The sequence below is a fragment of the Salvelinus sp. IW2-2015 genome, linkage group LG4q.2 (genome assembly GCF_002910315.2).
Source record: "Salvelinus sp. IW2-2015 linkage group LG4q.2, ASM291031v2, whole genome shotgun sequence".
Classification (NCBI taxonomy): Eukaryota; Metazoa; Chordata; class Actinopteri; order Salmoniformes; family Salmonidae; genus Salvelinus; species Salvelinus sp. IW2-2015.
Window position 1 is genome coordinate 17,783,771 of NC_036843.1, and position 15,968 is coordinate 17,799,738.

At 48.1% G+C, this 15,968-nt stretch overlaps 1 pseudogene; it reads left to right on the forward strand.

Annotated features, from left to right (window-relative positions):
• Nucleotides 1-1,030: 1,030 nt before the first annotated feature.
• LOC139027629 (proton-coupled folate transporter-like) overlaps nucleotides 1,031-15,968 on the forward strand; it is a 39,330-nt pseudogene continuing 24,392 nt past the window's right edge.

Below are 15,968 nucleotides of genomic sequence, written 5' to 3' on the forward strand. Positions count from 1 at the left end.
CGCAAAGGTACAGTGAGACAACGATCCACTCATGGCATTATAAAACACATGTTCACTTACACATGTTTGCTTATTAGGCTATTCATTCAACTTTTAGAAGAAATAGGGTRGCTATTTTCAGTAGCATAGGCTCTACTTGATTTATGTTGCTTGTACATTTTCAGTAAGACCAACCTTTTGTGAAACAGTCCTTACCAGTGACATTATGAATTGTAATAGTATCAATCAATCTACCTGACATTCTGCTTGAAAGAAAACAAGTTTCATAAGATATGATAGACCTAAATGCTGAGTAGAGTATATGACATTTCTTTTCATTTTATCTCAATGGAACTCCAAGAAYATTCTAAGCTCAAACAGAGGACTGATCTGATGTAGGCTACTGTCTGCTTGTGAGACACATAGTTTCTTCCCTTTGTATTATTATACAGTCTATGCTCCCTCTTCTCTCTCCCTCCTACCTCTGCCTAACTCAGTTCAATATCCATGTATAGGTGAAGGTGAAGGCAGCACATGCACATGACAGTACAATACAGAGTTCAAAGTTCAAACAACATCTGTATGTACATATAACTCTGTAGGTAACATATGTCTCTCACATCCAAGTCCAACATTTCTCTGGATAATTTCGCTCTGTTTTTATGCTTGTTTTTGTCCAGATTTATTTCCTAATTTTAGACTGATATCAGATCTGTTTGATTTGTCTRATCAGTGCTGCAGGACAGKATCTCCATGTTGAAAAAGCATGCAAAGCAGATGTCAATTAGGGAATGGTTTCCTGTACCCAGATTAAGCCTATTCCTGGACCCCCAAAAAATGAAATGTTGATTCTCCGTTGAGCACACTTTCTATTCCACAACTAGGCTTAATCTTGGTCTGGAAACAGGCCCTTAAAGTCTCTGTTCCTCTGTCCAGGTGTGCTATGAGCTGTTTCAAGACTTCTATAGTACATCTGCAGCATCACGAAGCACCAAAAGAATGACGAGGAGCTGATCAAGGATCGTTCCTCCTACCTCTTCCTGCTGAAACCATGTGCGACCAGCCTAGTGTCCATCCTTCCAGCAATGCTGACCGCTCCAGCTACAAGGCCATCATGCAGAAGTTTAAGTTCTCCGTCACTGCGACGGATTTCCAACATATGGCTTTTGGAGAGGTCGTTTTTGATATAATCCGCAATAAAAATGGGAGTGGGGGGCTGGTTTGGAGATGATGTCTGTATATTCCCAAATAAATGTATTCTCAAATATTTTATTTTCTCTCTTTTACACTGTGGCCACTGAACTGCCAAGCATGATTGTTGGTGACACTCTGATGTTCAGATGAAGGGAATTAAATAGTCTATAATGTGCACCACAGCAGAGCTCAACGCAGACAGCGGTGTGTAGCCTAGCCCAGCGGTTCCCAAACCTTTTCACTCAGGCCCCTCTTCCATCGTTGGGGAACACCCCGATTTTGGCAAATGTATTCTGAAAGCAGTTTTGGCCTTTGTTATTGTCTCAACACTGAGCTGGTCAGCCGAGAGTTTTCAAAAGAGTTGCTAATGCCATTGTTTTCCCATTTGAAATATACAGTATGGTAGGCCTTCACAGTATTAGCAATACAGCATCTGTGCACTGACTGCCACCCAAATACAATGTTGAATGTGTTTACGTGTTTACGTTCCCTGTCTCGTCATGTAATCTTCTTTTGAATTCTGGAATATGTAAGCCTACTCCTGCATATTGAATAATGTATCTTAAATACCCATGAGCAACTCAATGTTGATGTATAGTTTGTCATCCATACATGAACAGATGTTTAATACATTTATGTACAGTTATGGTACTGAACATTTTATTTTATTTCACCTTTATTTAACCAGGTAGGCTAGTTGAGAACAAGTTCTCACTTGCAACTGCGACCTGGCCAAGATAAAGCATAGCAATTCGACACATACAACAACACAGAGTTACACATGGAATAAACAAAACATACAGTCAATAATACAGTAGAAAAATAAGTCGATATACAATGTGAGCAAATGAGGTGAGATAAGAGAGGTAAAGGAAAAAAAGGCCATGGTGGCGAGGTAAATACAATATAGCAAGTAAAACACTGGAATGGTAGATTTGCAGTGGAAGAATGTGCAAAGTAGAAATAGAAATAGTGAAGWGCAAAGGAGCAAAATAAATAAATACAGTAGGGGAAGAGGTAGTTGTTTGGGCTAAATTATAGATGGGCTATGTACAGGTGCAGTAATCTGTGAGCTGCTCTGACAGCTGGTGCTTAAAGCTAGGGACGGAGATAAGTGTTTCCAGCATCAGAGATTTTTGCAGTTCGTTCCAGTCATTGGCAGCAGAGAACTGGAAGGAAAGACGACCAAAGGAGGAATTGGCTTTGGGGGTGACCAGTGACATATATCTGCTGGAGCGTGTGCTACGAGTGGGTGCTGCTATGGTGACCAGTGAGCTGAGATAAGGCGGGGCTTTACCTAGCAGAGACTTATAGATGACCTGTAGCCAGTGGGTTTGGCGACGAGTATGAAGTGAGGGCCAACCAACGYGAGCGTACAYGTTGCAATGGTGGGTAGTGTATGGYGCTTTGGTGACAAAACGGATGGCACTGTGATAGACTGCATCCAGTTTGTTGAGTAGAGTGTTGGAGGCTATTTTATAGATGACATCACCGAAGTCGAGGATCGGTAGGATGGCCAGTTTTACGAGGGTATGTTTGGCAGCATGAGTGAAGGATGCTGTATAGGAAGCCGATTCTAGATTTAATTTTGGATTGGAGATGCTTAATGTGAGTCTGGAAGGAGAGTTTACAGTCTAACCAGACACCTAGGTATTTGTAGTTGTCCACGTATTCTAAGTCAGAGCCGTCCAGAGTAGTGATGCTGGACGGGCGAGCAGATGCAGGCAGTGATCGGTTGAATAGCATGCATTTAGTTTTAGTTTTACATAATAAACCCAATGTACTTTTGTCTATGGCCAAGGCTGTCAGTTATGTAAGAGATAATAAAAAGGGGCTATGCATTCTATAGAAAAAAAATTATGACTTGCAAGGTGTGTTTCATGATGCGCTAGCAGAATGAAACTGACCTTCCACAGAGTTGCATTATTTTCCAGAGAACGCAACGAGCCCCAAGTTAATTATAATTTTATATCATGGCTATAATTTAACACATTTAACACTAGAAATGTGTTCATTTGCAGGTAGAAATGTGTTCAACATCCACTGAAGTAGCTAGCAAGGTTATTAGATAGCTATAGTAGAACAGTACATAGCAATTTTTTGTAATTCTTTAATAATAAGGCAATCTCATAATAATTATTTATTGAGTGTCCCTTTTGGGAAATTCATCTTGCATCTCRACAAACAACAGCACAGGATCACCAATAGGTGCATAAATGCATTCATAAATCACAAGCAATAACGACAGCAGACAACACATGTCGATACAGTTTGTAATTCYGTTTGTAAAGGTCGGTGTGACATCTGCTCCTACAACGCCCTCTACTGCTCATCCTGTGTTTCCTTGACCTGCCGCCACTCCCCCAGTACTCTTTCKCTCTCTCTCTCTSTGTGTGGTTGTGTGGGCGGAGACAGGTGTGCTGGAGTCAGAGCAGATCCCCACCAGCTGCAACCTATTCCATAATCAAGACCTCTACAAATKCTCAGCCCTGCCACTTCCACGCTGCCAGATCATAATRTCTGCTCAGTCAGTCTACGTTTCTAGCCGTTTGTTACTATTCAGATCCTGTTGTGCCTGTTTTCCTTGCCTGACACTGTTTTCCTCTCCACTACAGTTCTGCCTGCTTTGACTCTGGTCCCTGTTTCCAGTCCCATGTCTCGTCATCCTGCTACTCTGTCCTGGATTCCCCACTCCACTACTCCCTTGGATTGCCCTCCGGACCTGCTTACCCTGTCTCAACCCCTCTCGCTCCAGCCTCAGCCTCCGCACCTGGTTTCCAGCAACCGCCCGAGCTTCCCCTGACCTGCACTCCATCTCCCCCCTGTGTTTCAATAAATACCTTGYTTACTTCATCCCAGTCTCCTCYTCTGACTCTGCTCTTGGGTTKCCCTGTTCCACTCCGCGTAACAGTCGGGAGTAATTCTCGCTTCTGCCCTCACTGCTCTCTCCAAGAACAGCGGTTCCATGTTCTTGAGATTAACTCCAATGATTTTGCTTAACAGCTTTACAATTTTGTGTAGTTGGTTTTTACTTGCAATGGATAGTTGATTGTACCAGGCTTGGCAAAAGAAAGTGAGAACACTAGGAACAAAGTGTGTGTAGAATATGGCTGTTATTCTTTTATTGACCTGATATTTATTTAATCTCCTCATGAAATACAGTCGTTGTTCTCCCTTATTGTATATCTGTGTTTGCAGGCCAGGAGAGTTTTGAGAGTCACTTATAGTTCCAAGATATTTGTATTGCTGCCAACTCAACTCAAATTTTGGCCCACTCCTCCATACAGACCTTCTCCAGATCCTTCAGGTTTCGGGGCTGTCGCTGGGCAATACGGACATTCAGCTCCCTCCAAAGATTTTCTATTGGGTTCAGGTCTGGAGACGTGCTAGGCCACTCCGGACCTTGAGATGCATCTTACGGAGCCACTCCTTAGTTGCCCTGGCTGTGTGTTTGGTGTCGTTGTCATGCTGGAAGACCCAGCCACGACCCATCTTCAATGCTCTTACTGAGGGAAGGAGGTTGTTGCGCAAGATCTCACGAATCATGGCCCCATCCATCCATCCTCCCCTCAATACGAGAGCAGTCGTCCTGTCCCCTTTGCAGAAAAGCATCCCCAAAGAATGATGTTTCCACCTCCATGCTTCACGGTTGGGATGGTGTTCTTGGGGTTTGTACTCATCCTTCTTCTCCTCCAAACACGGCGAGTGGAGTTTAGACCAAAAAGCTCTATTTTTGTCTCATCAGACCACATGACCTTCTCCCATTCCTCCTCTGGATCATCCAGTTGGTCATTGGCAAACTTCAGACGGGCCTGACATGCGCTGGCTTGAGCAGGGGGACCTGCGTGCGCTGCAGGATTTTAATCCATGACGGCGTAGTGTGTTACTAATGGTTTTCTTTGAGACTGTGGTCCCAGCTCTTTCAGGTCATTGACCAGGTCCTGCCGTGTAGTTCTGGGCTGATCCCTCACCTTCCTCATGATCATTGATGCCCCACGAGGTGAGATATTGCATGGAGCCCCAGACCGAGGGTGATTGACCGTCATCTTGAACTTCTTCCATTTTCTAATAATTGCGCCAACAGTTGTTGCCTTCTCACCAAGCTGCTTGCCTATTGTCCTGTAGCCCATCCCAGCCTTGTGCGGTCTACAATTTATATCCTGATGTCCTTACACAGCTCTCTGGTCTTGGCCATTGTGGAGAGGTTGGAGTCTGTTTGATTGAGTGTGTGGACAGATGTCTTTTATACAGGTAACGGTTCAAACAGGTGCAGTTAATACAGGTAATGAGTGGAGAACAGGAGGGCTTCTTAAAGAAAATGAACAGGTCTGTGAGAGCCGGAATTCCTTTATTGGTTGGTAGGTGATCAAATACTTATGTCATGCAATAAAATGCAAATTAATTACTTAAAAATCATACAACGTAATTTTCTGGATTTTTGTTTTAGATTCCGTCTCTCACAGTTGAAGTGTAACTATGATTAAAAATTACAGACCTCTACATGCTTTGTAAGTAGGAAAACCTGCAAAATCGGCAGTGTATCAAATACTTGTTCTCCCCACTGTATATCTTAATGTCTCTCTAAACCAGGGTTGTTCAATATCGCTCCTGGAGGGTCAAAACACTTCTGGTTTTCATTCTCTCCTTCTTAAAAGGGACTAATTCGGTGCAATTAACTACCAGGTAGAAACAAAAAACACAAGTATTTCGGCCCTCCAGGACCCAAATTGAACAGCCCTGCTCACTAATTACCATGGCAATCATTCACTGTGTGTGTGTGTGTGCATGTGTGCGTGTGTGTTTCCTCCCTCCAGGAGAGCAGGCTATCTCCCTGCTCTATTTGATGTACGAGCCCAGGGAGTTCACAACTGAACTGTYTGACGTGTTCAAATCTYCAAAGATGCTGCTGTTAGTAAGTGTCTTTGCTTCATCAGAGGGTCATGATTGTGATTGAGAAGATTTGAAATGCTTCAGATCCCAAACATCGACTGATTTCCTCAGCAARAAATACTAAAATCACAGAGATTTTAATGCAATGACAATTACACTGTAGTAAGACAATAACATGTAAAGATTTGGCTGATATGATGCAAAAATGGTTGCAGTCTGATCCACTGAACTAGAGGTCCAGCTCTGTACTGTATGTTTCAAGTTGAAGCTACATTTGTTTGATTTTCCACTTGCCGCAATTTGTTTATTTGTTCAACTGATGCACTGATAAAACTAACTCTAACTGTAAACACATTGATCCTATGGCGTTTAGCRTCATATMGTCCTAGAGTACTGCCACTGTTCATTGCATAATATTTTCAAAACATTTGCACATGACTCAAGTCACATAATTTATGTTCCACTGTCCACTCCTCTCACTGTCGATACAATATGTATTGCGATTCTCACGATTCTATATGTATTGCGATTCGATACTGCGATTTTATTGCAATTTGATGAACCAAACATATTTCTCACTATATGTCTGTTGCAGAGACAAGAGAGAGCATGAGAAAATGAGTTTTGATCAGTCAGGGAAATAAAAGTGCTGAAAACAAGCAATAGGATGAAATAAAAAAACTTGCCGCAGGTACAGCCGACTAGCACTAGCTAACACTACCTAGAGTAAAAAATATCAATCCTTGGAGTCAAATATCCATATAATATTGTCAGAAAATAATATTGCGATATGTAGTATTATGCAATGAACAGTGGCAGTACTCTAGGACCATATAAAGCCAGAGTTCACCCCCCCCCCCACCATTACTGTGAGGTTAGTTACCCACATGTGATTTTGAAAACCAAATATCACAGGACTCCTCTTAACTATTGTCAACGTGACTGGCCATGGATTGGAGGATATTTCATGGTATGCACTAGCTATGCCACAAGCTCAGAGTTGGAGTCTATACCACCAAGCCCCCACACTGTTACAAATACATTTTACTTACCTTTTCACCTTGCTTTAGAAAACCTAAAATCGAAACATAACATCAAAAAAACAGAAACAAAAATACTAAAATAAACCAAATGCATTGAATCGCCTGAAGCACACAAAAAACATCCAAACCAGGTATTTACACTTTACCCATCTGAAACGATAGCAGCAATGATTTTAACACTCCCTGTCTGTCAAGGGACCCTCTGTGTGTGTGAGTTTGTGCGTCTCTCCTCTTCCTCCTTCGTGATCACATCAATGGGTCTGGGTCGATTACTTGTCTTGGTATGATATTAAAACAAAGACTGTGTCACGCCCTGACATTGGAGATCATTTTATGTCTCTATTTTGATTGGTTAGGGCGTGAGTTTGGGTGGGCATTCTATGTCTGGTGTTCCATGTTGTTCTATGTTTTGTATTTCTATGTGTTTGGCCTGGTATGGTTCCCAATCAGAGGCAGCTGTCTATCGTTGTCTCTGATTGAGAACCATACTTAGGTAGCCTGTTCCCACCTGTGTTTGTGGGTAGTTGTTTTCTGTTTTGTGTATTGCACCTTGCAGAACTGTTCGTTTGTCGTTTTGTTGTTTTGTTCAAGTGTTTCGTATTTATTAAAAGTAATATGGACACTTACCACGCTGCACCTTGGTCCTCTTCTCCTTCTCCCGACGACGTTCGTTACAGAACTACCCACAACCAAAGGACCAAGCAGCGTGTAATGGACTCCTGGACATGGGAGGAAATATTGGACGGCAAGGGACCCTTGGCACAGCCGGGAGAGTATCGCCGTCCGAAAGAGGAGCTGGAGGCAGCTAGAGCGGAGTGGCGACACTACGAGGAATTGGCTCGAGGTAACGTGCACGAGAGGCAGCCCCAGAATTTTTTAATTGGTGCAGTATTTTGGCTAGCTAATGAATCTGAGGTTCTGATTGTAATGCCTGATTGTGGGCCAAAAGCCAAACAGCAGACTTACCCCCAAATTYTAATTTTAGGAGGGGCCATTAAATTGATAGTCCAACTGTAATTTCAGTTTGACAGTTATTAGGAATAATAGAATCTGTATTATCCTATCACTCAAGAATCGGTAACACTTTCGGTAACACATTTACATTGTATAATGTAAATGTATAATTACTATAACAAGTATTGCAGTTAATTGTAATAATTTATAGTTACACTGTAATAACAACATGTAACTGGTGGTTGCAGTCTGTAATTACAGAGGTGTAACAGCAAATACTTCTTACCATGGGCACGTTTCCACTAAATTCATAAATGTAGTGTTTTTTTCCCCCAGCTGCATCCAATTCAGAAATAACTGTCACYAGGTTGTAATCTCTTGTGGACAGGTGTGCTGGGTGTCTGAGATTGCAAAGGTTGGAGGATCAATAGACTCTAATTACCTACCCGTGAATGCACATTCTTCATYTTGTTGCTAGCACTTTCCCCCAAAAAGGTTTGCAAGCTAGCTACAGTCAGAGACATATATTTAGAGAGTTGGGCCAKTGCGATTTCTGAATTATGATGCATTTACAGACCTCTTGACTTTTTCCACATTTTGTTACGTTACAGCCTTATTCTAAAATGCATTAAATAAAACAAATTCCTCAGCAATCTACACACAATACCCCATAATGACAAAGCGAAAACAGGTTTTAATAAATGTTTGCAAACTTATAAAAAAAKAAWAAKAYYAATACCTTATTTACATTAGTATTCAGACCCTTTGCTATGAGACTCAAATTTGAGCTCAGGTGCATCCTGTTTTCATTGATCATCCTTGAGATGTTTCTACAACATGATMTGAATCCACCTGTGGTATATTAAATTGATTGGATATGATTTGGAAAGGCACACATCTGTCTATACAAGGTCCCACGGTTGACAGTGCATGTCAGAAAAAAAACAAGCCATGAGGTCAAAGGAGTTGTCCGTAGAGCTCTGAGTCAGGATTGTGTCGAGGTACAGATCTGAGGAAGGGTACCAACAAATTTCTGCAGCATTGAATGTCCGCAAGAACACAGTGGCGTCCATCATTCTTAAATGGAAGAAGTTTGAAACCACCAAGACTCTTCCTAGAGCTGGCCGTCCGGCCAAACTGAGCAATCAGGGGAGAAGGTCATTGGTCAGGGAGGTGACCAAGAACCCGATAGCCACTCTGACAGAGCTCTAGTTCCTATGTGGAGATGGGAAAACTTTCCTGAAGGACAACCACTCTGCAGCACTCCACTAATCAGGTCTTTATGGAGAGTGGCCAGATGGAAGCCACTCACATGACAACCCGCTTGGAGATTGCCAAAAGCCACTTAAAGACTCTCAGATCATGAGAAACAACATTTTCTGGTCTGATGAAACCAAGATTGAACTCTTTGGCCTGAATACCAAGCATCTTGTCTGGAGGAAACCTGTCACCATCCCTACGGTGAAGCATGGTGGTGGCAGCATCATGCTGTTGGGATGTTTTTCAGCTGTAGGGACTCCGAACAGAGCAAAGTACAGAGAGATCCTTGATGAAAACCTGCTCCAGAGCGCTCAGGACCTCAGACTGGGTGTCACGCCCTGGCCTTAGTATTCTTTGTTTTCTTAATTATTTTAGTTAGGTCAGGGTGTGACATGGGGAATGTATGTGTTTTTTGTAGTGTCTAGGGTGGTTGTAAGGTTTAGGGGGTTTATTAGAGTAGTTGGGTTTATGTTTAGTATAGTAGTCTAGCTGTGTCTATGGTTGAGTGTAGGTATCTAGGAAAGTCTATGGTTGCCTGAATTGGGTCTCAATTAGAGACAGCTGGTTATTGTTGTCTCTGATTGGGAGCCATATTTAAGGTAACCATAGGCTTTAGGCTGTTTGTGGGGAATTGTCTATGTTGAACGTAAGTAGTTTGTGTGTGTGCACTTGCGTTGGTAGCTTCACGGTCGTTTGTTGTTTTTGTATAGTTTGTATAAGTGTTTCGTTTCATGTTCATCTTCGTCGTTATAATAAAGAAAGATGGCTTATTTTCCACATGCTGCGTTTTGGTCCGTCTCTCCTCCACACGATCGTGACAGAATTCCCCACCAACATCGGATCAAGCAGCGTGTGCAACAACAACAGGACCCACCTACACAGGACTATTGGAATTGGGAGGAAATTCTGGACCGCGAAGTACCAGGAGAATATAACCGCCCCAAAGCTGAGCTGGAGGCAGCGAAAGCAGAGAGGCGGAGATATGAGGAGGCAGCAAGGAAACAAGGCTGGAAGCCCGTAAGTCAAACCCCAAAATTTATTGGGGGGGGCTCTCGGGTAGTTTAGTTGGGTCAGTCGGGAGACGTGAGCCAACTCCTCCTGCTTACCGTAAGGAGCCGGTGAGGGCGGATTTGGAGGAGAGTGACGCAGAGACAGTAAAGGAGTTAATGGAGAAATTGGAGGAGAGAGTTATGAGGGATGTATTGGTTTGGTGCATGAGGCACGGCATCCGTCCGAATGAACGTGTTGGTGATTTAATTCACCGGGAACAGCTCTCCATACTCGTCCTGAGGTGCGTGCTAGCCGTCTGGTTAAGACAGTGCCTACAGCACGCACAAGAGCCTCCTGTGCGTCTCCAGAGTCCTGTGCGTCCTGTTACTGCTCCTCGCACTAGCCCTGTGGTGTGTGTTTCCCAGCCCAGTACCACCAGTGCTGACACCACGCACCAGGCTTCCAGTGCGTCTCCAGAGCCCTGTTCCTCCTCCACGCACTCTCCCTGTGGTGCGTGTCTCCAGCCCAGTACGCCATCCAGTTCCCGCACCTCACGGCCCGCAAAGTTCAGCCGGGCTTTGGGCACGGCAGAGTTCATCGCAAAGCGCTGCCCCTGTGGGCTTGGCAGACTCAGGGAGGCCGGCTGTACCACGGCTTTCGGGGCCCTCGCATTTTGGGCCTTCTCCAGACGGGCCAGTCTCAAGGGCCCGGTTGGCGACCGGCACCTTCACGCACCGCTTCGGTGGCAGACGGCAGCTAGAGCCGGGCCGGTGGGCGTGCCTCAGCCCCTTGAGAGGGCACGTGTGGTACCCCTGGTGCGTGGGCACGGACTGACTGGAGGTTTACCCGCTAAGGACCAACGCATAACCTTCCAAGCCGCTAGTACCCGTGCTTCTGGTTAGCCGGCGCACACAGCAAAACAAACAAAACATCAGCAAACAACGAACACACCAGAAGACGGGGCACCAGTCCTATAGTAGCAGCAGCTTGAGAGGCCCCCTAGATTCGGGTAGCTCTCTCCTGTTGTTGTTACAAAAGGCGGCGGACACTAATAGGCGCCTGGTTGCGGGGCTGTGTATTGGATACGCCTGAAGGTGCGTGTCCTAGAAAATGGGTGGTTTATCAGCCGGTCCCCCCTCCGGGGCTGAGGCACGCACTCTCAGGACCGAGTTGCGGGCGAGAGGTCTCCAGTTGCCCGAACAAACCGGGTCTGGAGACACCGCACGACCAGGCCTAGGCGCAGTGCGTCTCTGCCGTTGCGGTGGTGCCAGAGGGGGTATGCCACTACGTGGGAGCGCCACTTGAAACTGCGCCGGTTGGAGGAACGCACCAACATAGGGCGACAGGCGGAAGGCGTGGCGTGGAGGAAGAACTAGCCGGGTCTCCTGTGCGCAGAACGCGGCACTGGCGCACCGTCCTGGAGTAGCGTGGTGTCAGCCCGTACTGGGTGTAAACTCTGCCAAGCGGCGCCTGAACTGCCGTCTGCCAAGCGGCTGCCTGAACTGCCCGTCTGCCCAACGGCGCCTGATGCCCGTCTGCCGGGGGCACATGGACGAGAACGCACCCCACCTGCACACAAGCGGTGACCGTGTTGGGACCGGTAGAGCCCACCTCAAGGACGCCGAGCGCACTCCTGGAACTGGGGCGTCAGTGCCCAAGAAGGCGTTTGTGCTGGTTCTGGATGGCTGTCCGGTACTGGCCAATAGCGCGTGTCTTTGAACATCCAGACGGCTGACGCCAACGTACCTGTATTTTCAGGCAGAGGTATCCTGATCAAGAGATGCTTCGCCCCGTCTGCATGAGGCTGCACACTATTCACGTCCCAACCGAGCTGTTCTTAGTCCATGACGCCGTACGGAGAGCGGTGGACCATCGATGCCAACGGAACACGCTTAGAATGCCCTACCTTCCAGCCTAAGACAGGAGTCGCCTCTACCGATGCCCAATCTCCTTGCTCCAAGACTATAGGAGCTCGCTATGACGTGTCTCCGCCTGGCGATACTCTAGGAAGCGCTCCAATGCGCCGTTCGCCAGCACCCCGGGATCCCCAGCCAGACCTTCCGCCAGAACCCCCCCCCGCGGATCAGCCAGCAGCCCTCCGCCAGACCGGATCACAGCCAGAGCCTTCGCGCCACACCGATCAGCCAGAGCCTTCGCCGTGATTGGACCGGGGTAAAAAATTAGATCGGTTATGTCAGGAAGCCAGAATCGGCTACGAGCCAGGTGGTTTCAGCAAACGGCACGCGGCACTCACGGATGACCTTGTGAAGCAGCCCCTCCGCCAGAACCGGATCAAGCCAGAGCCTTTCCGCCAGAGCGATCAGCCAGAGCCTTCGCCAGAACGGATCACGCCAGAGCTCTCGCCAGACACGGCAATCAGCCCAGAGCCTTTCCGCCAGCCTATGACCAGCCAGAGCGTCAGCGAGCCCATGACCAGCCCAGAGCCGTCAGCGAGCCCCTGCACACCACCAGAGCCACCGTCAGCCCCGTGAGCCATGACCAGCCCAGACGCCGTCAGCGAGCCCCATCGACAGCCCAGAGCCGTCAGCCCGACGCCATGCACAGCCCAGAGCGTGCAGCCCCCCGAAGCCCATGACCAGCCAGACCGCGGTCCAGCCCGAGCCACTCGACCAGCCCAGCAGCCGCTCCACGCGAGCCCCATGACCCAGCCCCCAGAGCCCGCCAACCCAGACCGGATCTGCCAGAGCCGCCAAACCCAGACCAGGATCCTGCAAAGCCGCCCGTCTTCGCCATCGAGCCTACAGAGCCGTCCCGCCAGACAGGAGCCGCTAGACCGCTTCCGCCAGACAGGCGCCGCTAAGACGCCTTCCGCGCCAGAACAGGCAAGCCCCCGCTACGCCCGGCCTTCCCGCCAGACCAGGCAGCCGCCTAGACGCCTTCCGCAGACCGGAATCAGCCAGAGCCCTTCGCGCAGACCACGCGATCAGCCCAGAGCTTCCCGCTTCAGACTCGGACAGCAGAGCCTTCCGCCTTTAAGGACGGCATCAGCCCATAGCCTTCCCTTCGCCACCCTACGACCGGATCAGCCCAGACGCGTTCGCCAGACCCGATCAGCCACGCCGACCTTCCCGGTCCAGGACCGGTTATCAGCCAGAGCCTTCTCCGAGACCGGTATTCAGCCAGAGCCGGTTCCGCCTGAGCGGTATTTCACGCCACGTAGCCTCTTCCGTCCAGAACCGGATCATTCGCCAGAGCGCTTCCGCCAGAACGGATCAGCCGCGACGTCCTTTCCGCCAGCCCATGACAGCCAAGAGCCGTCAGCGTAGCCACTGCCCACCTCTTATTAGCCGTCGAGGCGAGCCCATTGGATTCCCGTCCCAGAGTCCCGTTCAGCGGCCCGATGAGCCAGGGGCTAGCGCCGCTCCTTAGCGAGCATCGATCCAGCCACAAGAGCTTCGTTCTCAGCCGAGCGTCTGGCTAGGTCCCGGGAGCCGTCAGTCGAGCAGGCAAGATTCCAGCCAAGAGCCGGGCAGCGAGCATGGCCACCACTCAGAGCCGCTTAACCAGACATGGATCTGCCAGAGCCGCAGCCCCCACATCAGACAGGGCTCTGCCAGACCCGCCAGCCAGCCATAGCGTCCAGCCTCCGTCAGCCAGCCCTGAGCTAGTCAGATCCGTCAAGCCAGCTATGAGCCGCGGTTCAGCCAGCGCATTCCGCCAAGACGTCCCCGCATCCACAGACAAGGATCCTCGAAAGGCCCTACAGGAGGCCGTTTCAACTCCCCAGCCAGGATCCGTCCTCTTATTTGTTCACACGGAGACTAGCCTGGGTCCATCTCCATCCGGAGCTGCCCCTCTATCCACTGCTGCATAGCCCATTATCCACTGGTGCTGACCCCTTAAATACCTGGTCGAGCATTGCCACCCTTAGTCCCGGTGTTGCCACCGTTAGTCCGGTGCTTGCCTGCCTTTACGTTCCGGTGTCTAGACCCTTAGTCTCGGTGCTGCCCCTTAGTCCGGTGCTTGCACCTGTAATCCAGTAGGGCCGTTAATGTGGGAGGGCTCGCGCCAATATTGGTAGCGAGCTAGCGAAAGCAGGAGGTAGCTCGAAACTATTGAGTAGGGCGCTGTGTGTCGGCTACCAGCGATCACAGCTAGCCCAGGCAGAACCGCCAAGCTAGACGATGCAGGGCGCATAGGCCCACCAGTAAACTGATATTCCTCATAACAGACTTGATAGCTGCGTGGCGCCAACGAAGTATCGCACCTTTTAAGCTAGGATGGAGAGAGTTATGTCCACGCCCCTGCGAACTTACGTATTCTTTGTTTTTCAACCATCTATTCTTAGTTAAGCGACCTTCAGGGAGTGTCGAATAATGGGAATGTAATGCTGTTTTTTTGTAGGTGTCTAGGTGGTTTGTAAGGTTTAGGGGTGGTTTATTAGAGTAGTTGGGTTTAATGTTGTCAGTATAGTATCCTAGCTGTGTCTATGGTTGAGTTGTAGGTTCTAGAAGTCGGTCTATGTTGCTGAATGGGTCTCAATTAGAGACAGCTGGTTATTGGTTGTCTCTGATTGGGAGCCATATATTATTATAGGTAACCGTCTGTTTCAGCTGTACGTTGGGAACTTGTCTAGTGTTGAAGAAATTAGTTTGTGTGTTGCACTTGCCGCTTCGGTAGCTTCACGGTCGTTTGTTGTTTTTGATATAGTTTGTATAAGTGTTTCGTTTCATCGCTTCATCTTGTCGTTATAATAAAAGAAGATGTGTTATATGTTCCACATGTCTGCGTTTTTGGTCCGTCCTCCTCCTCCACACGATCTACACTGGGCGAAGGTTACCTTCTTACAGGACAACGATCCCAAGCACACAGACAAGACAACGCAGGAGTGGCTTTGGAACAAGTCTCTGAATGTCCGTTAGTGGCCCAGCCAGAGCCGGACTTGAAACCGAACAAACACTCCTGGAGAGCCCTGAAAATAGCTGTGCAGCAACGCTCCCCATCCAAACTGACAGAGCTTGAGAGGATCTGCAGAGAAGAATATAGAAACTCTCCAAATACAGGTGTATGTTACGCTCGTCGATGGAAGGATCGGACCAAGGTGCAGCGTGGTAGCGTACATTTTATTTATTAAATGAACACCGAAAAAAAAACAAATACAAAACGAAATGTAACATCTAGTAGGGCTCAACAGCACAGTACCAAAACAAGATCCCAAAACAAGGTAGGAAAAGGCTGCCTAAATATGATCCCCAATCAGAGACAATGATAGACAGCTGCTCTGATTGGGAACATACCAGGCCAACTAGAAAAACTAGAATGCCCACCCTAATCACACCCTGACCTAACCAAATAGAGAAATAAAAAGGCCTCTCTAAGGTCAGGGCGTGACAGTACCCCCGCCAAAGGTGCGGACTCCGGCCAGAAAAACCTGACTCCTATAGGGGAGGATCCGGGTGCCATCTAGCCTCGTGGCGGCTCCGGTTCGGGACGTAGACCCCGCTCCGCTCGCTTCGTGGAACCGGACCGTGATCGTCGCCGGAGGAACGCGACGTAGATCATCGCCGGAGGAACCGACCGTGATCGTCGCCGGAGGCTCCGGACCGTGGATCCTCGCCGACGGCTCCGGACTGTGATCATTGCAGGAGCTTCTGGACTGGAACCCCGCTGGAGGCTCTGGATGCAGACAGTCGCTGG